At 46.5% G+C, this 24,732-nt stretch overlaps 1 pseudogene; it reads left to right on the plus strand.

Moving 5' to 3' along the window:
- Nucleotides 1-17,879: 17,879 nt before the first annotated feature.
- Nucleotides 17,880-22,334, plus strand: LOC147011540 (uncharacterized; annotated as a pseudogene).
- Nucleotides 22,335-24,732: the final 2,398 nt, after the last annotated feature.

The raw sequence follows: 24,732 nt of genomic DNA on the forward strand, positions 1-24,732 counted from the left end.
GCAAGGTTATGGAATCCATCATCGCTTCAGACATGAAATCCTTCCTCTTCTCCAATGGCTTGATTTCCGATCATCAATTTGGTTTCAGACCAGGCCACTCTACCCTGGATATGCTGCTTCTGCTCTCCCAACAATGGATGGAGATCCTCAATACCAGACAGGAAATCCGAGCCGTATCCCTGGACATATCACATGCTTTTGACATGGTCTGGCACCCTGCACTACTCACCAAACTCTCTTCCCATGGTATTCAAGGCCATCTCCACTCATGGCTCGCAGACTTCATCTCCTGTCGCAGTCAACGTGTGGCCCTAAATGGAGTTCTTTCATCCCCTCTTCCTGTCCAGGCTGGAGTTCCTCAACGTAGCGTTCTGGGCCCTGTTCTTTTTCTGGTTTTCATCAATGATCTCTCCGACTCTCTGAAAAATCCTCTATATCTCTTTGCTGATGACTCCACCCTCTGCCATACCATCTGTCATCCCTAAGACTGGCAAGCAGCAGCTTCTTCGCTCACTGCAGATCTGGATAAAATCACAAACTGGTCCAACACGTGGAACATGTCTTTCAATCTAGACAAATCTCACACTCTCACTATGTCTCTTTGAAAGGACCGTTTACAAAACCCCCCCATCCACTTTCTCAACAATCCTCTGGAAGAAGTCTTTTCTTTCAAGCTTCTGGGTCTCACTATCTGCCATGACCTTTCCTGGGAAAGTCACATTTCCAACCTCGCCTCCAAAGCCAGTCGCCGACTGGGAATCCTCCGTCGTGCAAAGTCCTTCCTCGGCCCTCTTGAGCTCCTGACCACTTACAAAGCTTTTGTCCGTAGCCTGATGGAGTACTGCTCTCTCCTCTGGGCTGGTGCTCCTGCCTCCCACCTTTCTCGGCTTCACACTGTCGAAACCAGGGCATTTAGGATCATCGGCATCTCCCACAATGAAGCTGAGTCTTTGGGCCTCTCACTCAATCACCGCAGGTTGGTCGGTGGTCTTTCTGTCTTCTACCGTCTCCTCTCCAGCCTTGCCCCCCCTGCTCTCTCTGCGATTTGTCCCCACCACATTTCCACAGGGTGCTCAAGGTCCGCCAACAACCCCCTTCTGGTAAAACTACCAAAATCCGAATCACTGCTCATCTTCACCCTTTCATTCCTCTTTTTTCCCCATCTTTGGAATAAACTCCCTCACTCTATTCTTTCCCATTCTTCCCTCCAGGCTTTCAAAACAGCTGTTCACCACCACCTCTTATCATCCCCCATACAAATCCTCGATCTTTTCTACCCCCGATAATTCACCCAAGCAGGAGTTTGTCTCCGGACCGTGTTTATATTATGACCGGTAGAAAATGGATTTCAGACATTATTTTGTTTCCATCTTCACCGTTATTATATGCAGACTAATTTTGATGAGAGAGTATGGATCATAATTATCACTCCACCACACGTCAGCCTTCCCTTCCTCTCACCTCACACTGTCTTTCCTCCTCCCCCCTCCCCCTCTGTCTCTCTCTCCCACCCCTCTCTTTCTCGCTCCCCCTTTAGTATTACCATCAGCGAAGTGACGGGTGGTATTTGCTAGTATGTAATAAATGTGTGGCAAAATATTTCAAAAAAACTCCACACTTCGTGCATCTTAAAATTATTGGCTCTGCCATCTTTCTCCATCGATCTACAGTAAACATTTAATACAGAGATTTAAATTGTGGGATGGAGAGTCACCAGCTCTCCCTGGTCAAACTCCCCACTCGTGGAATCGGAGAAAACATCACAAAGCGAGCATCGCCCATCAAGAACTGCTCCCACATACCACGGCTTCAGGACTCCAAGTTCCCATCCGAATCTGCAAACAGATGAAAACCATCTTCAAAGATGAAGATTAAATCATGAAAAGGATTCCTTGTGTTCACACAATTTGTCTGCATTGTACATTCGTCACGCAATTTGCTTGTTTTAAAATCAGTCGTATTTTGCATCATTTTAATTCGAAGCGTGCACTGAATTTTACTCCAGCGGCTGCAATGGAACGTACTGATTTAGACTTGTACACAGATCAGCGTAGCTCGCATATTGCGCACGGAAACGGAATGCGGCAGTTCAGCTCTCGGTGCTGCTGCTCGGCAGAAGTTGTAAAAACTCAACATTGACATCTTGGGAAAATGATCGATTCAACGAATTGTGCAAAACTCGAACACGAAGATATGGATTTTGAAGTGGTGCAAACGGCTTCAATAGACGGTATGTCGTTCCTTCCATCCACCCATAAAAATGAAGAAGAAGAACCTATATTCCACCGTGCGTTTGTTCCAAATAGTTTGTTGTCCGTCGCTCCTTCCCAATTCCATATCCAGGCGATGCATGATGTCATCTCCGGGCGCTGAAGGAAGGGCGAACTCAGTTTTCACTCCGTTTGTTTGTTTTCTTTCTTTCTCGTTTGTCTGGGCGATATCTCAGCCATCCTTTGAGCTCGGAAGCTCAAATTTGGGGACAAAAGTGAAGATGTGCTTTGGAAAAAACGTTTTAAAGGTGCAACGTTTGGCAAAAAAAGTATTTTTAAGTGCAATTTTATTTTTTAAATTTAGAAATTCTATGGAGCTTTTATCTTATTTTGACACTTATATTTTACATTTGTTTTTAAAGTGGATAATAAATTTAAACTAGTCGGGTACCTGTCTCCGACGGGTTCGTGGACGTCTCACCTGAAATGACCAATTGTTTGGAGTCGAAACGGGAATTCAAGGTAAAGTGATTGTACCATAAGCAAGATGTTTGTCAGCCATCCGGACTGCACTTTAAAGTCCGTTCTTTATTTTTTCTAGTTCCATTGAGATAACCAGCAACAACAACACAACAACACGAAAGTTGTTTCTGAATTGCAGGCACTTCAAATATACATTACATCTTCCCCTTCAAGATGAAAAAGAGCAGTGAACAAGTTATTGATACATGAGCAAATAGTACGGAACTCAAACCAATGCAGTGAGAGAAATAGAATCAGAGATCATAAAATAAATGTAAGTATTAATCGCTTGCAAAGTCCAACTCGGTCCCAAAACAAAACAACAGGTCAAACACTTCAATCGACATTATCTTGCAACAAATCAAATCCAATTCAACGCTAGAAAACATCCAAACTTAACAAGGGCAACATTTGCAGTTCATCACAAGTCAAGCCTGGTCGATGACTGATAGGACCGCTTCGAGTACGAGTTACGCATGGGGTAACAGGGCAAGCTGTAGACACTGACGGGGTGACTGCTCTGTCTGACTCACCCAGATCTACAGTAGGTGCAGTGTCACCAGCTGGAGGATTCATGTCTGACGAACAGCTTGAGCCATCATGGACCTCACTGCTAGCGTTATCAGTATCAACGAAAGACCGATCGAGAGTTACACCCTCTTTGGTGACACTGGTGCTCTTATGTAAATGTGAACGGTTACGGCGATAAGTTTCACCTGTTTCTCGGGCCAGAACAATGTATGAACGTGGCTCAGAATACTGGTTCACAATCACAGCCGATATCCACCTTTTGGAACCTGCAGGAGGCTCCATTCTAAGTTCATCATTCTGATGTAATGGTGGAAGATCTTTGAGTGAGTGACAATCATGGTAGAACTCCTGTTTTGCTTTTTCCAGGTCAAAGTGTCTTTTCACAGCATCACGGTCATAAGCTATAGGCACCAGAAGACCTTAGGCAATGGGAAGGGTATTCCTCGGACGTCTTCCCATCAGTAGTTGAGCCGGTGATAGATGAATGCCTTCCGGTGGTGTTGTGTGATAATCCAGCAAGGCCAGGTGCTTGTCTGTAGATTTTGCCAGAGTCGTTTTACCATTCGTACAGCCCTCTCTACCTCTCCATTTGAACGTGGATATCTGGGGCTAGACATTCTAAGAATGATTCCATGATCTTTGCAAAATTTCCTCCCAAGTTGTGAGTTGTACATAATCCCATTATCACTCCGTCGAGTCTGGTAGACCATGTCGACTAAACTGTGCTTTGAGCCGCTCAAGAGTTGCACTGCAGCGAAAATCCTTCACTTCATCCACCTCAATGAATATGGAGTAATATTCAACCGTTATCAGGTATGTCTTCGCATCAAACTGGAACAGGTCTGTCCAAATTTCACTCCAAGGTAGATTCGGTGTCGGAATCAGTTTCAGGGTCTCAGCAGGCAGGCAATTTTGATAGTCTGCACACTGGGAACAGTCCTGAACAGTTTGCTCTATGTCCGCATTCATGGAGGGTCAGTAGAGAACCTCGCTAGTTCGTTGCTTACACTTGACTGTTCCAAGATGCGATTCGTGAATCAGGCTCAGCATGTGGAGTATCAGAGTAGGTGGTACGACGATTCGCATGCCTTTGTTATATGATACCATCCATAACCGAAAGTTCACTTTGGGAATCCCAGGATGGTCAAAGACAGAATGATGCATCTCGCCTGGCCTCTGGCCATCCGTCAAGAATCATGGACTGTAAATGACCAAGTTCTGACTGAATAGCTCTTTGAAGATCCGCATACCTCTCGTCAGAGACGGATAGAAAGTCCAGCATTGAAATGTGCTCCAAGTTGTCCAGTTCCGAATGAGTATCTGGCAGATGGCAGGTAGGTAGAAAGGGTGTCTGGAAATTGCATATCCTCCCCTCTTCTGTACTGAATGTTGAGGTCATATCATTGCAATTGTAGTAGTATGTATGCTTTTCAGTCTCATCAGAGCCGACAGCAACAGCTTCTTGTCGATCATTTCCAGAAGCTTGTGGTCATTGTAGATGGTGACTGATTTTCCAAATATATAACAATGAAACTTCTTGCAGGCAGTTTCACTTCTGACACTTTGTAACATAAGCAAGACTCCAGCATGTAGGCATTTCAAACGTACAATATAGCAGAGCTTAGTGGACCATTGACGGTTCGTCTCGGAGGAAATAGGGAAAAAAGGGAAGAGGAGGGTGGAGAGGACACAGAGTTGGGGTTCGGAGGTGGGGGGGGGGGAGAGCAAAGATGGGACAGAGTTGAGGCTTTGGGGACCAGGGATTGAGGACTTTAAGTTGGGGGAAGGGGGTTGAATTGTGGTGGGTGGGGGTGGAAAGGGGGTTTAAAGGCTTGTCGTGGGGAGGGGATTGACGCCTTAGAGTTGTGAAGGGTAGGTTGAGATCTCGGGATTTCAGAGTGGGGTTGATGACTTGGTGTTTATGAGGGGGGACGAGCTGAAGACTTGGAGTCACATTTTAGATTATGTGGATGTTCTGCAGGTCACTGCTAGTCTCCAAATAATGATAGAAATATAAACTATTTCAAGAAATGTTAATTGATTGAGAAACAAAATATATAAATGATTAAGTCATCAATGTAATTATATCTTCATTGAAAGGGAACAGGTGTTTCTGTCCAATTAATAACACAAGTTCTCGTACAACTGAGACTTGGACTCATCACGATTCTTCTTCTTCAGAACCATGTACGAGGACTCCTCTCTCTGTCCCTGTTGGAGAAAACATAAACAATCAATGATGATAATTATACATGACTGTGTGTACTCCAACTTTAAACTTGTATTTTTATAAATTACCAACGTGTCCTCGTGATTATGTTCTGTGAATTAATAATCATTAAATCAGTGAATGAATGGGGAAATTAATTAAATAATTCCAAAGACACCGGTTCATGAAGTTCCACATCTGGTTGGGTCGAGTTCCCTGTTTGATAAAAAAAACAGACATTAAGTGTAATTTTGTTTGGTTTGTATAATTATATAAATCATTTTTATTGTACACAAGTCGATATGATGGTGAAGACAATCTCAGGACAATATGACATTGTACAAAACTCAAACGAAACGAAGACGACCAGGTCCCCGTGTGAATACAATATTCCCTTCTGTATTTCTGGAACCAAACTGTTTGGAATTCCCTTCAAACAGGCTGGAAGTTCATGGAAGGAGTTAGTGAGGGGAGCAGCATTGGTGAGTGGTTGTGGTTCTTCTCTACTCGCTTGTCTGTGCACGGTCACGAGTACAGGTGAAGAAAGGAAACCACCTTGTGGAGTCACGTGACAATCTCCACAATGGTACAGTGTTGCCTGCATCTAATATTTGTGAAATTACAATTCGTTATGATGACCATCCATAATAATAAATGTGTGTGTGTGTCCTCCATAACTCCAAAATCATGAAACATAGCGCCCTGAACCTAATTAACGGCCATATTTAATTATATCCTTTATGAAAGCTTCATCCTTGGTCAGCCCATTTGTCAGCCCACTCTCCTTGGTTTGGGTGTTCATTCGCCATTTTTTGGGGGCCTCCACAACAATGCCTTGACTTGGAACAGGCTGCAATGGTTTCTTAATGATAAAGTGCTCAATTCTTTTTCACTTTCCTCTATCAGTGAATGCCTGCTCTTCAGACCTACAAATTTCTATGTACATCGCAATGCTTATGAACGCCCAGAGATGGCAGTGTCTGTGGCTTTATTTCTTTTCAGCATTTGTGATAACCTCAAGAATATCTTAACCTGAGACTAATTACAAAATTTAAACCGAGGAATTGACCTCGGCAGCAGTTCCGACCACTAAAAAAAGTGTTCATTTGTCCAATATATATATTTTTTTGTATACCTTGTCGAGGCTCGTGTGAGAGCTAACACACAACACGCACAGCAAGGAGGGCATGAGACAAGAGGGGAGGGAGAGGTAAGGACAAAACAGTGGGGAATAGAGACATTAGGAGATCTGTGGAAGGGAGAGGGATGGGCAGGGAACATGGGGAATACAAGATGGACATTACAGGGACTTTCAGGAAGGAAAGCGGGGAAATTGAAGGAGGTGGGCTTGGGTGGATTATCGGGGGTAGAAAAGATCGAGGATTTGGATGGGGATGATAAGAGGAGGTGGTAAACATCTGTTTTTAAGGCCTGGAGGGAAGAATGGGATTGAATAGAGTGAGGGAGTTTATTCCAAAGGTGGGGAAAAAGAGGAATGAAAGAGTGAAGGTGAGCAGTGATTCGTGATTTTGGTAGTTTTACCAGAAGGGGGTTGTTGGCGGACCTTGAGCGCCCTGCGGAAATGTGGTGGGGACAAATCGCAGAGAGAGCAGGGGGGGGCGAGGCTGGAGAGGAGACTCTAGAAGACAAAAAGACCACCGACCAGCCTGCAGTGATTGAGTGAGAGGCCCAAAGACTCAGCCTCATTGCGGGAGATGCCAATGATCCGAAATGCCTTGGTTTCCACAGCGTGAAGCCGAGAAAGGTGGGAGGCAGGAGCACCAGCCCAGAAGGGAGAGCAGTACTCCATCAGGCTACGGACGAAAGTTTTGTAAGTGGTCAGGAGCTCAGGTGGGCCGAGGAAAGACTTTGCACAACGGAGGATTCCCAGTCGGCGACTGGCTTTGGAGGAGAGGTTTGAAATATGGCTTTCCCAGGAAAGATCATGGCAGATAGTGAGACCCAGAAGCTTGAAAGAGGACTTCTTCCAGAGGATTGTTGAGAAAGTGGATGGGGGGGTTTTCTAAATGGTCCTTTCGGAGAGACATAGTGAGAGTGTGAGATTTGTCCGGATTGAAAGACATGTTCCACGTGTTGGATCAGTTTGTGATTTTACCCAGATCTGCATTTGGGCATTGTTTGACATTCCGGAGCATCTCCAAGTGTTTGTGGCTTTGTTTAATTTCAGCAAATGACATAAGCTTTAAAACCTCTTCACCTGAGTCGGATTTCAAAATTTAAACTGCAGCATTGACCTTAGCAGCAGTTCAAACTGCTCAGAAAAAACCTGTTCATTTGTCTAATTCGAACATTGATTTGCATTCCAGATGTCTCCGGGTCATGTTTGTTATCACCAATCGCTAATCCCTTGCCAAGCCAGTGTGTTGTCTCCAGATGTGTCTGGGTGATATTTGTCTTGTCGGGGCAGTGGTAGTTGTTCTCCGGACTTATCGGGGTGGTGTTTGTCTCGGTATATGTCCGGACAGTATTTATCTCCAGACCTGTCTGGGTGGTGTTCTTCTCTGTACTTGTTAGGGTGTTGTTTGTCTCTGGATGTATCCGGGCAGTTGTTGTCTTCGGATGTGTTCAGACAGTGTTTGTCTCCAGACGTGTCTGGGTGGTGTTTGTCTCTGGGTGGTATTTATAGTATGACCGGAAGAAAATGGATTTCAGACATTATTTTGTTTCTATCATCACTGTTATTCAATGCAGAATAAGCCTGATGTTTATTTAGAGGTTAGGGCAGCTCGTTTGGGATCTTAGGGTCCTGAGTTTGAGCCCTGATATCCGCTGAATTAACACCAGGTGTCATTGACTCAGCCTGTGTCGCACAGCATCAGCGGCACAGTCGCGCTCCAGCAAAATTATATTTCCCCAGAAGCCCAGCTTCCATACGCATGAAAAAGAAGAATGGAGAATCATTTTGTCGAGACAGTGTGAATCGTAATTCATGCGACACCACATGCCTGCCTTCTCGTCCCCTCACCTCACACTGCCTTTCCTTCCCCTCATCTCATGCTTACCTCCTCCTAAACCCCCTCCCACCTCCATTCCTATCTACTATCTTGCATTTGGATGTACAACATCCCACGTGCTCTGAGCACAATACAACCCACATACTCTGCACTAACTGGGCCTGCAGGCATTAAAAAAACGAACCTGATTAGTGGTGGGATCCTCACATGTGACTAAAAGCACCCGCTGAATGGCGGACATGCACACAGATATGCAAGCTTTTCATGGCTTCTCATTGGACTGGACCCGAGCGTGAAGCAGGTATTCCACAACAATGAAACGCTCATTGTCGTGGTGCTGGGTTGCGGTGCTGTGGTTGTCATTGTGTCCATTTTCGAGGCCTTCCTGCGACTGCTGTTGTGGGCGGCTTTGTGCGGCATTTTCTTGCACTACTTCGGAGGTTCTCTGGCATGTTGGCTTCTGAGACGCTGCTCGTCCCTGCCTTCGTCGACCTGCCCTTCGCTTACCTCGACCTCAACGTGGAGAGCTCTAGCTCTTGTGGTGTTTGAGTGGAGATCGGCGAGCAGTAGTGTTTCTCGGTGACCTGTGGGTTGCCTGTGATCTGTACTTGTGATCCCGCTTGTTCCTCTGGTGTTGTGGAACACTGTGTGTAGTTGCCTCCAGGTGGTGATATTGTTGGGCAAGCACAGACGCAGCTCATTCTGAAGTGGTTGGTCATCTCCAATAAGGATGCTGTTAAGCAGCAACCCTGGTTTATTTTACCAGGCCTTTGGACAATGGAGTGATTCGATACACAAGAACAGAACTTTTGGAGTTACGTAATCATGGCTCCCAGCTGAAAGTTCGTTGACCCAAGGTCATTCTTGCAAACATTCACAGTTTTGGTATTGCGCGTAAACGTGGATGCCGGGCTAGTACAAAAAGCGGTGTCGAATAAAAGTTGTGGATCCACAACCCCGTCAGCAACAACCTTGGAAACCCGTCACAGAATAAGGTCTTTGAGACGTGTTTATCCTCATTCCGAACGATCGTCATTTGCGTTACCGTCAATATTGCTTGTTAATGCTCCATCACTGTGGAATATGCTTGATGACTTTGAGGCAACTATGGTTACCCAGTACAGTGATGTAAATCTAGTGTCAGTAATCGAAACTTAGTTTACCTCTCACAAGCCATCCACATGTTTTGACTTTCCAACATTTACTCTATATTGCTCTTACCATGATGGCCGAATGGGAGGACAAGTTCCATTTTCTGCTCAAGATGATATTATCTCTCGACAAGTGTTGAACAATCTTGTCCCGACACATGTTGAAATTATTTTGGTTAAACTGCTGACATCGTCGTCTACCGTGCGTCCAATGAGGAACGTCTACGCATGTGTTGTCCATGTTCCACCACGATCTCCCTACCACCAGGAGATAACAGATCACATCATTGACATGGTTGACCTGATCAGTTCAACGGAGGCGGTAGTACTCATCATGGAGGATTTTAGTGATCTCCATCCGGATGTTATTGAACAACATGCCCTATTGACACAGTTAGTTGTAACACCAACATGAGGCGATGCAGTACTTGATTAGATTTTGACAAACTTTCAACAACTTGATGCTGAACCAGTTATATGTGCCTCAATTGAATCTTGTGATCACCCTGTTATTATAGCCTGACCACATGACTCAGTTTAACCAATGAAATCCACCAGGTCTAAACTAAGACCTTTTCGTGTATCATCTATCGGAAAATTTGGACAATGAATTACGGAGTATAACTGGGTTGATTTGAACTCTCCTGATAATCCTGATCAATTGGTAGATATTTTCCTTAGTTAGTACCCTTATGATGCAATACAAACGATGCTTTCATGAGATAGTGATGAAGCAGAAACCTTGGGACAAACCATGGTTCAAGGACAATCTCTCTACCGTTTTACAGTACAATGGGACTCTGCACATGATATCGGTGATTTTGCTTGATACCATCAACTAGGGAACATAGTCCAGCGTGATATCAAAAAAGCTAAGTCTGGTTACTTTCACAACAAAGTTGAACCACCTTAAAAGATCAGAGCCTGAAAATGGAAGAGACAGATCAGATTTTTGACCGGAATGAAGATGCAGTCCAAAATCTTCCTTTTGTTGATCAATCTCCTTGTCAGCTTGCCAATGATCTAAGCATGCATTTTCCCCTCATCTGTACTATGTTAACTCCGCTAACACGGCAATTCTTACGGCGTATCTTCCAGCGTCTGCGCCCCCCACCAACAATCCAGCAGCATGAGGTTTACTTTCGTCTTAGACTTCTCAACGCATCCAAGGCACCGCATCCCAGTGATGTGCTAACTCATCTTCTCAAAGAGTTTGCATTGGAAATCTCAGGCCCTGTTACAAAGATATTGTTACGGCTGTGGAAATTCACAGAACACCATAAAGGTCCTTAGTTAGCTCTGCCGATAAGTCCGTGTTCAATTAGATTTCCCCACCGTTGTTTAATGGGTTTTATTCGTGTGCGCAGGGCTGTGATCATTTGAGGTAGGTTTTTCTTTTTCTATCGTTATTTTGGACCAACCATACCTCAACAACCAAATCACCACAAACAACATCGCTCCCCTTAACCACAACGTCAACCACGCCACCATCACCGCAACCACGATCACCTCTACTGCCCACCACAACCAAATCGCCACCACTAACATCGTTCCCAAACGAGCACAACCAAACCACCACCACCTTCTCCCCTTTACCTCCACAACCATCAACAACTCCACACCACAAACATCGCCTCACCTTCGTTCCCGAAACGACGCCATCTTTGCGCCATCAGCGGCGGGATCCGATCAAATGGCATCACTGCAGGCAGAGGCAAGGGTTCTCTCGCCATGCAGCGTTGGTGATTTCAACCACGTCGGCTCGCTCTCCGGGAGGGGTCGAAGGTCAGAGAGCGTTGGTGATTTCAACCACGTCGGCTTGCTCTCCGGGAAGGGTCGAAGGTCAGAGAGCGTTGGTGATTTCAACCACGTCGGCTTGCTCTCCGGGAATGGTCAGAAGTCAAAGGCTCGATGATCCCTACCACGTCCGCTTTCCGCGCAGGGTCAAGGGTCAGAGGGCAAAGGCCAAATCTCGTCTCACCGGCCCTATAAAAGGCCGTGCAGAGCACCGGTTCAGGCAGTCTGGAGGGGTCGGAGAGCCGAGTGTAGCCCGAAGTCTGGAGGGGTCGGAGAGCCGAGTGTAGCCTGAAGTCTGGAGAGAGTCAGTCGGGGAAAGCCAAGGAGCTGCGAGGAGACCACAGCCGGGGAGAGCTTGCCAGCGCCAAGGCAGTCTGAGGTGATCAGACCTCGGCAGAGTTCGCGCATCGCTGAGGAGCGGACGGGGTTTGTAAGAGCATCAACTCTTATCAAGCATCAACTCTTATAGAGCATCAACTCTGACAGAGCACTAAAAGACCCGTTCGTTCTTCTCAAACCACGTTGCCGGCCGGGGCCCGGATCACCTCGTCTTGGCAAGGCTGCAATCAGGCGCGGCTGTCCTAGTGGCCATGGGAAACAGACGTCACGACCTGCCCATCGTCGCAAGGCCGCAATCAGGCGCGGCTGTCCTGGTGGCCGTGGGAAACAGACGTCACGACCTGCCCATCGTCGCACCACGAGGGTGCGGGTAAGCCGCATCGGTCTCGCGAGCCCATTCGGTCAACCAAGGCTCACGCACTATAAAGGTCCACGGACCCTGTCTGCCACTCTCGTGTATGAGAGTGGCCCTTTTCCTTTTCTTTTGAGTGAATCTTGTGGCGCCGTGTCCTGACAAGTAAAAACTGTTAAATGACTACATTAATAATAACCATATTCGGTCGTAGTGCTTTCCCTTGCTTTTGTTTGCCTGCTTTTGTTTGCCTGTTTACGTGTTGGCTGTACAGACGTGCATGTGTAGAATAAATGTGCTTTGTTCAAATGTACTTCGTTCGTCACGTCCTCCTTTCACCAGATTGGAAATGCCATCTTGCATCCTGGAATAAATAGTTGGGTTTTAAACACCCGTTCAATAGAATCGGATCCGGCGAGGTCTGGCGATAATACCCGCTCGGTTATCACTGCAGAACGGAACGGACCCCTTAAGCGGTTCGTGTCCCAAGCCGACCTGCGTCGAGGTACGGTCGCCCGGTCGGCTGCCCGCGCAGGTACTTAGGTATATCGAATTCGGCAAGCGACCCTATCTTGCGCGGGTAGACAATTGGCTCGGCCGTGGTGGGGATTAGAAACCCACCCGTGACTGGTTTCCGGCGTTGGCTCCGGAAAGTCACGACTGAATTGTTCGTCCGGTGGGTGACGCGGTTGCTATTAGTGGAAAGCGGCCGATCGCACGCCGGCGGGCGCGAATTCGTAACAATGTTTAACAAATACATACAAATGGTTACTTCCCTGCTAAATGGAAATGTGCCTCAGTACGTGTGATTCCTAAGACACCTCGTGTTACTGGATTTGATAAGCTTCGCCCATCTCGAGTACGTTTGTTTGAGCTTGGGTGTTTGAATGCCTTCTTGCTGACTGGTTGATGGTCGATTTTATCTTCCTATTTAGTCCTACGCACAACAACTTAGTCATTTTGATGTAAAATTGTTGAGTGAATGCAGGAATGAGCTTCTCTTGCGTTTTGGACTTGGTCTTCTAAAGTCTGATCATCACCGTGGAATTCTTCTTTCCACCCATCAATCTGTGTTGAGACATCATATTCAACTGAGAAATGTTCAACGTCTCGACCGACCTCAGTGTAAGACTGAAACACACAAAAATTTGACAATTCCTTTTTTAACCGAAATACTTGATTCTGTTATGTAGCTGTGCATATTATTTACACGTATCATATTTGTTTGAATTGTGTTTTAATTCAGCTTGTGATCTTGGTGTTTTTATGTTTGTTTTAACAATATTCTTCTCGCTATTTTGATGTTAACCTTGTATCTATCAGTCTTCTGACTGTTTTTTTACCAAGGATGCTTTCTTTGGTAAACCAAAATGAAATGAAATGAATAAATTAATCCCAATACCACTATCTGGATGTTTATAAACATTACACATGAAAAGTGATAATCTCTAGAATCTTTTAACCTGAACCAAATTTCAAAATTTTAACTGCAGAATTGACCGCAGCAGCAGTCACTATGTTTTCATGCTCATTTGAGTTGTACCAAAGAACGCGCTTACATGTGGGACATTATTTGATGTTAACCAGAATATATTGGGAGACTATCACCACCCAGACATGTCTGACTGCTAAAAAAAAAGTGTTCATTTGTCCAATTTGCACATTGTTTGATACGTCGGTCGTCTCTGGACGGTGTTTGGTTTGACCAAGCCAGTCGTTGTAATCAACCGTTTTTTGGAGTACATGACTGAGTGCTTAATTGTGGTGGGTGGAATCGATTCCAAAGTACTCGATTCCAACCATGAAATCGAAAGGAATGGAGTAGTGAACCGGAATCGACGTCGATTCCGAATAATTCCTACTTCAGAGAAATGAGTTTTTTTGGGGGGGGGAATTTTTTTTTCATCCCTGTTGGGAATGTTCTGGTTACACATGGCTTGGTAATGTATTCATTGAAAAAGAACACACCCCTGGGTCATCCCATTTGCCATATAGAAGCAGAAGTAAGTCACTTGAAAACTAAACATGCCCCAAGGACGTGTTCCTTTTAAATGAATAGCAAGGCATTTGGAGTTGGTCGATAAAGTGTGGTAATTGCTTTGCTGATGGACAGGCAGGGAATACATTGATTGATAAAGTTTGGACAGTATACCATTCAAAAGGTCCAGAAGTAAAGTTTGGAACTATTTTAGGAAGGTTAAAGAAACTCCCTCACTCTGTTCAATCTCATTCTTCCCTCCAGGCCTTCAAAACAGATGTTCACCACCACCGCTTATCGTCCCCCATCCAAATCCTCGATCTTTTCTACCCCAGTTAATCCACCCCAAACTCACCTCCTTCAAATTCCCTGCTTTCCTTCCTGAAAGTCCCTCTAATGTCCATCTTGTATACCCAGTGTTCCCCGGCCCATCCCTCTCCCTTCCACAGATCTCCTAATGTCTCTGTTCCCCACTGGTTTGTCCTTCCCACTCCCGCCCCTCTTGTGTCATGCCCCCCCTTGTTGTGCGTTGTGTGTTAGCTCTCATACGAGCCTCATACAAGGTATACAAAAAAAAGAAAAAAGACAGTCCGAAAGTTGCATGCTCACTTTGTTCAGCAGTCATTGCTGATTGCTCATCACTGTAATACATCCAATATGTGAAAACATTTGAAAACCAAACATCAGAGAGAGGATCTACTCATGACTGTTGAGAATGTGGATTTAAAGAAACCAAAGCCTGCAACAGCAACAAGTTCACTTTCCCAATCGATGATTGAAAGCACTTTCGTCCTGGTAATGCCCCAATATGTTCCCTAACCCTGCCCTCACGCTACATTCCCTTCCTGTATCCACACTCCCTTCCCTTCTACTCATGCTGCCTTCCCTTCCCCTCCCCTCATGCTGCCTCTCCCTCTCCTCACATTGCCTTCCCTTCCCCTCCCCCCACATTGCTTTCCTTTGCCCTTCCCTCCTTTCATGCTGCCTTCCCTTCCCCTCACGTTGCCTTCCCTTCCCCTCCTTTCACACTGCCTTCCCTTCCCTTCCCCCACATTGCCTTCCCTTCCCCTCCTTTTACACTGCCTTCCCTTCGCTTCCCCCCACGTTGCCTTCCCTTCCCCTCCTTTCACATTCCCTTTCGTTCCCCTCCTCCTCCCCACTCCTTCCTTCTTCCTCGCTCCTCCACCACTCCTCATTCTCCCCTCCTCCTCACTCCCTTCTCCTCACTCCTCCATTCTTCCTCACTCATCCACCCCTCCTCACTCTCCCCTCTTCCTCACTTCCCTTCCCTCCTCTCTTTTTCCCCATCCCCCCTCTCCCTCTCCAACCCCCTCTCTCACTCTCCCCTCTATTTATCTCCCGCTCCCTCAGTGTGGGTGGTATTTGCTGGTGTATACTGTTGGAGAAAGCTTCCATATATACTGTTAGAGAAAGTTTGGGTCTGGCAGGATGGCCAAGAGGTACACACACTCACCTCTTACTGGTCTAACCAGGGTTCGAATTCCAACCCAGCTCTAAGCTGTCATCCTGATATTTCACAGGTAGACTAAGCCTGTTCACAGGAAGAACATATCTGGTCCAATACATTTTATTTCACAGGTAGACTTCGCTACCTGGTAGAAGCTTAATGGTTAAGGTGACGAGCTTAAAATCTGAGGGTCGTGGGTTTGAGCCCCTGTCCTGCCAATGAAATAACAGCAGGTGGGTTGGCTCAGCCTGTCATCTTTCTGAGTTTGGCAAAATGAGTATTGGCATACTGGTAAGAGGGGCACAGCATCAGCGGCGCAGCCAGGGTTCTAGAAAATAATGCAGCCCCATGCACAGCTGTATTCGAAACAACAACAACTGCAGCAACAACAACAGGAAGGGTTATTCATCAATGTGTGTGATGTCCCTTGGATGGATGTTAACTTGGTCGTCCCATCTGCCGCCATTAGTTTGTGGATGTTAAATATCCAACGGTGTCCTTCATGAAGATTGCTGTTGCTGTTTCCAAATTGCTGGCCGAACCTGAGTCGAACGTCAGGCCAAGCGAGCCGGTTCGTGAAAGACTTGGGCCAAGCTTCCCCACAAGAAAGTTGGAGATCTTTTTTACCCCGTGGGGTCTTCCACTCCACGGGGTCTAAGTGCCGCTCACATTCTCTCTTTTCTTGTGTACAGTTCATTTGAGCGTCTATTTCTCCATTATTCGTGAACAGAATTCGATGAAAATTGACAGGCATTTACTCGACACATATGCGCAGGCATTAACTGAGCCCAAAGTGCGATTGCAGCCCATCGGGCCGAGGAATGGGCCATTTTGGCCCAATTTTCCTAAAATTGTTATTTCTTGGTTATTCATGAACGGAACCGAACCAAACGTGACAGGTATATTCTAGAGACCATCCCCCCAGGCATTAACTGAGCCCAAAATGAGATTATGGCTCTTTGGGCCGACAAACGGCCCTCTTGGTTCATTTAAAAAAAAGTTATTTCTCGGTTGTTCTTAAACGGAACCGAAGCAAACTTGACAGGTATATTCTGGATAGGAGACCATCTCCCTGGCATGAACTGAGCCCAAAGTGCGATTCCAGCCCTTTGAGCTGAGAAACGGCCCTTTCGACCCATTTTCGTAAAATTGTTATTTCTTGGAGGGAAGGGAGGGGTGGGGAGAGGAGGGAGGGGAAGTAGTGGGGCAACTTAGCGAAATACAGCATAACAATTGTGCATTTTGTGAGGAAAGCACCAAATTTGGCACACTAATAGCCTAACATATTATGAACAGATTTGGATATTGGGCCATCTCAAATTCAGCCGCTGATGACTGTGGCAGCCATTTTTCAAAATGGCCGCCAGTGGTTCTTGTTATGACACATATCTGCTTTACTGGAGAGGAATGCAGGTTGATAGTGAAAGTTTATTTACTAATCAAGGTCCAATAATGGTCAAAGAAAGTAACAATTTGACTTGGTTGAGAAAAAAAGTTAAAGTGGACTAATTAGTCTTATTAAGACACAGATACTGAATGAAAACCAATGATAAACATTCATAGCACTATTGGCTTGGCACATGGTAGTAGAAGTTGTGTGCGTGCATATTGACCCCGGAATCGCGCACGGTTGAGTTGCCAGCTTACACTTGTTGACTCGATTCATTGTTATTTTGTTCTGTGCCCATAGAGTTCTCTATGCTATCCCATTGTTAACCGTAGTTCATCAAGTTGAGTTTGGTCATAGGATTATCTCGGTCATGGATTACCGGGTTACGAGGTTCTGCATGTATTTCCGTTCTGCCTTCACGGCGCCAGTTCCAGTTTGCTACTGAATGAGGAAGTTCTCTCTTCGTACCGTCGTCTTGGCGAGATATCTTTACCATGATAACTCGTTATTTTTCGGGTTATCTTCGTTCGATTGATGGCAATGCCAAGCCATTTGTAAGTAGTTTTCCATTCTAGTTTCCATTTTCATGGCTAAGCTAATTTGTTTTGGTAAGTTTGTTGAGTAACCCTTCCGTTTTCTGAAACTGCGTTTTTATTGACTCTTACAGTCAATCGCAACACATCTCAGCACATCGGCTCGAAGTAACCTAAATATGGATGAATTCGGTCGTATTGGGAATGAAGCCATGTAACCCAGATGATGGGTGTGAATTGTCTATGTGCCGTCACCAACGTCTGTAGAAGATTTTACAAGTGGCAATAGTATTTATGACTATGGGCTAGGAGAAAACCGGTTTAATTCATACCTAGTTTATCCTACATTGTGTCATTGCAGATCCTGATGGTGGTGGTTGCTGGTGAACAGAACATACCTGGTGTAACATTGAACAACTTGACCATGTCCAAGAGCTTCCAATTGGTTGGCCTTGAGAGTCCTGTCCCATCAACATCAATACACCCAATTCAGACTAACTGGAAGCTGTGTATCATTTGCCAAGAGGACAAAGCAGAGTCTCTGACATGTCCTTCACAGTCCAAGTGAAAAGACTCTGGGAGTGGGTACAGTTCACTCGCAGCCAATTTGATCAGATTCAGTGAGCTTGGACAACTTCCAGGAACACTTCAGTTGGAAAGACTCAACGAAGGGTATGGCATTGAAGCGGCCATGGTTGCAAACAATGCTTTGTACCATCAAACATGCAAGCTCAAATATAACAATACAAAATTGCAAAGGGAAGAAAAGCGAACACTCATGACAGAAGGAGAGATCCATGACGTACCAGATGCGTGCAAATGCACCAGATTTCATTCAAGATCATCCAGTACAGAGAAGGCCCAAGAAGCCCAGTGTTTCTTCTGCAGACAACCTGCAGGAACCGATGGTGTTCACGAAGTTGCAACATTTCAAATGGACAGTAAAGTTCGAGACTGGGCAGCCATTCTTGAAGACACAGAACTGCTCGGCCGACTCAGTGCCGGGGACATGGTCGCCCAGGACGCCAAGTACCATAGGAAGTGCTTATCAGTGCTGCACAACCGTGTTAGAAAGGCCCAGTCTGAGGGACCCAAGTACAAAGACAAGGAGCGAGAAGTATCACGTATTGTCTTCGCCAAACTGGTCCTCTACATAGAAGAAGCGAGGCTAGATGAGGAGATAGCACCGGTGTTCAAGTTAGCTAATCTCGTAGAGCTCTATCAGTCCAGAATGGAACAGCTAGGGGTTAAGCTTGACACAAGGGTCCACTCCACATGACTAAAGCAGAGACTCCTTACCCAGTTCCCTGACATGCGCGCACACACAAAGGGGAGAGACGTCCTGCTGGTATTTGACGAAGACGTCGGGGCTGCTCTCATCAAAGCCTGTGATCTGGACAGTGATAATGATGTGGTCCATATTGCACGTGCTGCACAGACAGTGCGCCGCCACATGTTTGAAGAAGCTGAGCTCTTCAATGGATTCCTTGAAGGATGCCAAGGAGAATCTGTGCCATCACTGCTGCTTGCCCTGGTGAGCATGGTCCTAGAGGGTCCCAGCATTAAGGATCAGATGGCAGACACAACCCCTGCAGCACTTGCCATTGCCCAGATGTTGAAGTTTAACTGCATCAAGCACAACCGGGCACATCGCACCACAGGACTTGTAACTGCCAGGCACAGTGCTGCACAGGAGACCCCAGTTCCCACATACGTAGGGATGATGTTGCATGCTCACACACGAAAGAGGGATTTAGTAGACAGGTTGTCACACCTGGGCATGAGCATCTCATATGCCCGTGTTCTCGAGCTCTCGGCTCAGATGGGGAACAGTGCCTGCCAACAGTTTCACAGAGAACAAGTGGTCTGCCCCCCAAAGATGCGCAGCAATGTCTTCACAACATCAGCCATAGACAATATCAACCACAATCCCAGTTCAACGACAGCGAAAGAGTCCTTCCATGGTACAGCCATCTCTCTCCTCCAGCATCCCTCTTTCACTGGCGAAGGAGTGGACCGAAGCATTGTAATCGTTGGTGGATCTAGAGATGCTAGCTCGAAGATGGTCGACAATTGCCACACTACTATACTGATGTGCCCCCAGTCACTACCAGCATGAAAAACCTGTCTGTTCCAGCTACTAGAGTGGTGTCCTTGACCAGAGATGACTTCAAGGAGCAGACTGAGGAGGAATACCTGTGGCTAGAGCACACAAGGCGGCTCATAGAGGACAACACTGGGACATACGAGAACATATCGTGGTCAGGGTTTCATGCCAGTCGCCAGCCGCCGTTACCTCGAACCATCAGCCCCACCACCCTGCTTCCACTGTTCCTTGACAATGCCCACACAGTGGCCATGATCCGGCACTCCTTGGATGTGGTGAAGAATGCTGTAGAACATGTGCATCCTGGCCAGACACCTGTCGTCACCTTGGACCAGCCATTGTTTGCCTTGGCAAAGCAGATTCAGTGGAAGTGGCCAGAGAAGTATGGTGAAGAAAAGATGGTAGTGATGTTTGTTGGGCTCCACATCGAGATGGCTGCCCTGAAGACGCTGGGCGACTGGCTGCGAGGAAGTGGCTGGGTACAAGCCTTGGTGCAAGCTGAGATTGCAACGCCAGGGACAGCCCACTCCTTCCTGCGAGCTGCCCACGTCACCTGCACAAGAAGAGCTCATAAAATCACTGCAGCGGCACTGCACATCCTGCAACACCGTGCGTATGGACGCCACTGTATGACGTATTTTGATGATGCAGAAGACCTGCCTGAGTTCGAAGAATGGTGTCACCAGAGAGGAGAAGACATTCCCAACTTTCAGTACTGGACAACTGTGCTGGAACTAGAGATGTTGGTACTGGTCTACGTGCGTTCTCTGCGGCAGGCTTCATTCACGATGTACCTTGATGCCGTGACGGAACTGGTCCCATGGTTTCATGCCTTAGACCACACACACTATGCCAGGTGGGTCCCTGTTCACCTGAGGGACATGATTGCACTCCCAATGAAGCACCCAGATGTAGCTGGAGAATTTATGGCTGGCAACTTCACTGTACAGAAGACGAAGAACGTGTTCTCTTCGATCCCAATCGACCAGGCACATGAACAGAACAACGCATGCATCAAAGGAGATGGTGGAGCAGTCGGCCTCACTGATAACCCAATTGCCCTGTGGCGTTGGATGATTTGCTGGGCCAGAAGTTGCCAGGGCCATATAAGAGTTCCAAGATGGCCGTAAACACTGGGGGAGGTGAAAGGACACACGTCATCACGACCAGACACCAAGTGTGCAAACCTCTTTCGCCAAAGATGTCTGTGCCCTTGTCAGCATCATAGAAGAGCTTGGCAACCCCTTTGAGGAAGAGAGCATGGATCTGGTTGTCCTTAACACAAAGGAAATTGCAGGTCCTGCTGCAGTTGAGAATGTCAGGAATGTGAAGAAGATTGGCCAAGAGCAGTTCCAGGCTTTCACCAGAGAATGCCTGGTGGAAAGGACCAAGCCAATTGATGATTCAATTCGTCGGAACAAGCTGAAGGTGTTTAGCACTTCCACCCCGAGAAGTGTGAGCAAAGGGAAACAGCAGCTGGCCTCTCTCAGGAACGACGTGGCACTTTTCTCACGGCTCTTCATCAGTTGCCAGATGAGGGATGGAAACCTTGAAGAGTTATTTCGTCATGAGAATCAAGCGTGTCCTCCAGCTCTCTCCGATGGAGAAAGTCTCTGTCTCGGTATGAAGAGTGATCTCCTCAAATGCTTTGAAGAGTTCTCCAATGCCCAATCAGAGCCTCCTGATACCACCAGCCTAGTTATTGATGGGGCAGTCATTGGCCAGATGCTGAAGCCTGCAGTAGCCAAGAACTTTGATGACTATGCCCAGGATGTCTTCATACCGTACCTGTCAACAAAGCTTCAGACTGTGTCACGCCTGGACCTGGTCTGGGACCGCTACGTTGCTGATTCACTGAAAGGCAGTGCAAGATCAAAGTGTGGAAAAGGAGTGCGTAGACGCGTGGTCGGAGCAGCAGTTATACCTGGAAACTGGCAGAACTTCCTCCGAGTGGACACCAACAAGACTGAGCTGTTCAAGTTCCTATCAGAAGCTATCTTCAGGTGGTTTGACCAGGATGACAAGCAGCTGGTTATCACTGATGAAGAGGCCATCCTGATCAAGCCACCGCTGATCAAGCTGGCCTTGCTCGCCCCATGCAGCCATGAAGAAGCTGACAGTCGAATGTTGTTGCATGCATCCCATGCAGCCAACCATGGTCAGCACAAGATACTGATGAAGACAGTTGACACCGATGTTGTGGTGTTGGCTGTGTCAGTGGCCCAGGGACTGCAACGAGAAGATGAACTGTGGCTAGCATTTGGCACTGGGAAGAGTTTTCGGTACCTGGCAGCCCACGAAATAGCAGCTGGCCTAGGACCAGAGAAGGCACAGGCACTCCAAATGTTTCACGCTCTGACTGGGTGTGACACTGTATCTAGCTTTGCTGGACATGGTAAGAAGACTGCTTGGACAATCTGGACCGTTCTGCCAGAACTTACAGACACACTGCTGAAGCTATCCTCTGCACCAAGTGGCATACCAGACGATGTCATGCACACCATCGAGAGGTTCGTCATATTGCTCTATGACAGAACCAGCACGTGCAACGACATTGACAAGGCCCAGAAGAAACTCTTCGCGAAGAAGAACAATGTGCAGCTGATCCCGCCAACCAAGGCAGCTCTGGGGGAGCATGTGAAGAGGGCGGCCTACCAAGGAGGCCATGTGTGGGGTCAAACACTGCTACCAACGCCAGAGCTGCCTCCTCCATCCAGCTGGGGCTGGGTCAAGAATGACGAGGGGGTGTACGAGCCACACTGGACGAAGTAAACTACCGTCACCCTTCCCAAAATTTTGCTTATGTATCCACCTTGTCCACCCTTTGCATTCTCCTCTGCTGCTCATCGTTAGGTCCATCTCTTCTTTGTGTGCCTCCGTCTAACCTTCTCCCACCACACTCCTTTTGGTGTTTCCCCTTTCTGCTGCTGTTCCCTTTGTTATGTTGTGTTCTGATCTGTTGTTTGCCCTCGCTCTTTCACGATCCTTGACCATGGATAGAACATAATAATAATACCAATACTAATAATAACTAGAACTGCCACTTTATAACTGCTGGCAGTGATGACCGGGTACCCGGACGTTTCTGCCTTCGATACAACGTGAGACTCGAACAAGAATTTTGCAAAATTTCCCTTCGATGGGATAAGTGGTTCCAGAGAAAACGTTATTTAAGAGCGACGCGAACGTGGCCCTGCTTCGAGACGGCGTGGAACGGACGAGTCACGAACCGGATCGCGCAAAGTGTTCAATCTAGTTATGACGTACGCGTTTAGCCATTTTTCCTGGAGGCGTTGTCGGTATCGATTGAATTGCCGTTCCTGTGCCCTCCAACGAGTGTAGGTACAGCCGAGTGAGCCTTCTGGAAAAAAACAAATCTAAAAGTTCTCGGATTCAAACAATTAAATAATTCCGGCTGCCAAACCACGTGGCCAATCGGGTCGAAATTTTAAAGCTACGTTTCGCGTGTAGGCTAGATTACAAATGTGAAGTTTGGCGTATATAGAAACGGTGGTTCCAGAGTAAACATTAGTTAATATTTATCATTCAATTCAACATGGCCTCCAAACCATGTGACCTATCAATTAGAAATTTACAAACTTGTGAAAGGATGTCTTGGGGAAAGTGTCTGTGAAATTTTGCCTCGATCTGTCCAGCCATTCTGGAGAAGAAGATTTTAAAAGTTTATTAATTTTCAATCCAAGATGGCTGACGAACCATGTGGCCTATTGCAAGATAAATTTAAATTCTCCCTGTAATGGGGTGGTGGATCATGCTTTTTAAGTTTCATGTTGATCAGAGTAGGTGCGTTTTTCTATCCAAGATGGAGGCCAAACCATGTGACTTGTGAAATCATAATTTTTATCATATACGCAGACATTGTGGTAGATGATGGTTGCAAAGTTTCACTTCGATAGGATAAGTGGAACCAGAGAAAAACATTATTTAATGTTGATACAAATACAGCCCTGCTTCGACAGAACGTGAGACTGCCGAGTTACACGAAGTGTTCAATCTATTTATTACGTATGCCGTTAGCCCTTCTTCCTTGGGACATTGGCGGAATCAATTGAATTGGTATTTAAATTACCTGAACGCAAAGCAAGAAATGTCCAGGAAATGTCATGTGGGTCCACAGGGTAAACCAGAACTCCCTCGAGTAATTATAAGCCCCCTCCCAATACATCTTTCTACTACACGGGATTGATGAGTTATGGACGCAATAACACGCCGCATTCAATGTATCTATTAGGTATGAAGTTCGTCCTTTTTTCCTGAATAAATAGTTGGTAGCAATTGAATTGGTGTTTAAATAAGTTCAACACAAAGTAATAAATGTGGATAGCATCGCTGCAGAGGGTAAAGCGGGATTGTTAGGTGGTGGGGGAGACAGTTGGGTGGTGGAGAATATAGTTGAAGGTTGGGGGAGAGAGAGTTAGAGGTTTGGAAGAGGTTGTTGAAGGTTGGGGAAAGTAAAATAATTGCAGGGTGGGATGAGTTTGGGTTAGGGTCACCATCCATCAGACAGACAGAGAGATAGACAGTCACACTCTACCAAAGCCTGGTGTTGGCTCAGTGGATTTGGGTGGCAGTTCGGGATCCTGGGGTCCCGAGTTCAAGCCCCGTCAGCTGCTGAATTAATACACAAGGGGGTTGACTCAGCCTGTCATCCTTCCGAGGTCGGCGAAATGAGTACCAGTTCCGGTGTGTGTACTGGTACAGAGGCACTGCATCAGCGACACAGTCGTGCCTCAAGAAATGATAGCTACCCCGGCAGCGAAGCTGCCATATGACCACACACACACACACACACACACACACACACACACACACACACACACACACACACACACACACACACACACACACACACACACACACACACACACACACACACACACACACACACTCCATCAGACAGACAGAAAGCCACACTCCATCAGACTGACAGCTACACTCCATCAAACAGACAGGCAGTCACATTGCATCAGACAAACAGACAGCCAGTCACATTGCATCAGACAAACAGACAGGCAGTCACATTGCATCAGACAAACAGACAGCCAGTCACATTGCATCAGACAAACAGACAGCCAGTCACATTGCATCAGACAAACAGACAGCCAGTCACATTGCATCAGACAAACAGACAGCCAGTCACATTGCATCA

Source organism: Eptatretus burgeri, chromosome 15 (genome assembly GCF_056783735.1).
Source record: "Eptatretus burgeri isolate ZD-2024b chromosome 15, Ebu_testis_v1, whole genome shotgun sequence".
NCBI lineage: Eukaryota > Metazoa > Chordata > Myxini > Myxiniformes > Myxinidae > Eptatretus > Eptatretus burgeri.